We start from the raw sequence: 1,656 nt of genomic DNA on the forward strand, positions 1-1,656 counted from the left end.
ACAAAATGATTTCTTATTACATGTGTTCTCTTTCATAAGAAAAATGACACACAGACATGTTACAAACTCTAAAAACAGGATTTTTATTGGAGGGGGACTTTAAAGACACACTCGAAAAAAAATGTGCTTTTGGTGTTTCAACACATTTTTTTCCTCATGATGTAGGAAAGAAAAGTATCTTAAAATTGTATTTCTGAGTATTTCTTTATTTAAATCCTCGTGAATCAGGAGCAGATGAAAAAATGCTGTTGGAAAATGATTAAGGGTGTGATACAGAAGCTACTACGGCAAGCCACAAGGCCCCTGCTTCATTCTGATGCACCTACTTGCAAACTAATAGATCCATGTAGATGCTTTGTTTTCCTCGTCTAAGAAGTTTGGATCTAGATCAAATCGGCTGGATAGCTTCGATATTGCTCGCCATTTTTGTTGCATCAGTGATCTTAGGTTGGCGTTGTGAGGGGCTGTAAGCTAGTGGGCGAGTGTAAACAGGTGAGTGACAGAAGTGGGAGTGGCCTTAAAAAAAACTATAGTTTAACTGACCTACTTATTTTAAAAAATGAAAGACACGTCAAAAAACATAAAAAAATAAATGCAAGTTATATTACAAAGAGTACACAAGGAAGTAGCAAAGCGTTTGCAAACTGTTTGTGTGTGTGCACATGTGTGAGAGTGTGTTTGCTCGCATGCCGCTGTGCCTCCTGTCCAGCACAGCTTGCTTTACTTTGGCAGCTGCCCTGAAGGCCAAATATCCTCAAGGACTCCTGTCCCCTCGACCAATCAAAACAAGCAGCTCGCGGTTCACTCATGTTCTCTGACCTTGCACTTTCGTTCTAAGTATAGTTACTAGTACGAGTGATGCCACTCTACGGACGGCGCTGTGCAAAGAACTCCACCTCCTCAAACAAACCGGCCGTCGTGTGTTTGCGTTGCGGCAATAAAAATAAAAATTGGATTCTTCTTTTCTGTTTTTTTCTTTTCTTATGAAGGCATGCACAGAACCAGCAGACAATAACACTCCAACTAATCAGATAACTGTGGTTGGAGGTCTTCAAAGATCACTGGCCAGCAGTTTACAGAACACTGTGTCCACTCTGTCCTCTGGCTGTCCCAGTGCTCAGCAGGCCGTGCATGTGGGTGTATTTGTAACCGTGTCTGTGCCGCCACGGCGTACGTGCATGTGTACACTGTGTGCAAGAATGCCGGAGTGACTTGTGTGTTTATACTCCCCGTGCTGGCAGGAGACAGATGACGCAAGACCTTTGTTGCGTTTCCAAATGGGAGCCATCATTTTCTATCTGTTGCAAGCCCTCCGCTTATTGGATCACTGAGGAGCTCTGACAGCTTTCGTACGGCGGAAACAAACTGCAAGTCTCAGCAAAAAGCGTCACTAAATTATGATGCGTTTCAATAGGTTAAGTTAGGAGAACTGGCACAGCTTGATGTGTGCATGTGCTGAGGTGCTAGTAGTTTTTTTTAAGTTGTGTGCTTTGGGCTGAGCTTTAAAATGGCTAACATCCCCATCATGTGGACAAAAGACACCATTGCAGTGAACATCTACATATTTCTGCTAATTAGAGCCACTTAACCCTTGTATGTTGCTATTTTTCTGTTAAAAAAAAATATAAAAAAAAATAAAGCTGCTTCACTGAACTC

General features: G+C 42.0%; 1 protein-coding gene across 1 annotated transcript in view; it reads right to left on the bottom strand.

Moving 5' to 3' along the window:
- The window catches only part of kcnq1.2 (potassium voltage-gated channel, KQT-like subfamily, member 1.2), a 65,742-nt gene that overhangs the window by 29,274 nt on the left and 34,812 nt on the right, over nucleotides 1–1,656 (bottom strand). The window lies entirely within an intron of this gene.

The sequence above is a fragment of the Oryzias melastigma genome, linkage group LG6 (genome assembly GCF_002922805.2).
Source record: "Oryzias melastigma strain HK-1 linkage group LG6, ASM292280v2, whole genome shotgun sequence".
In the NCBI taxonomy this organism is placed as follows: Eukaryota; Metazoa; Chordata; class Actinopteri; order Beloniformes; family Adrianichthyidae; genus Oryzias; species Oryzias melastigma.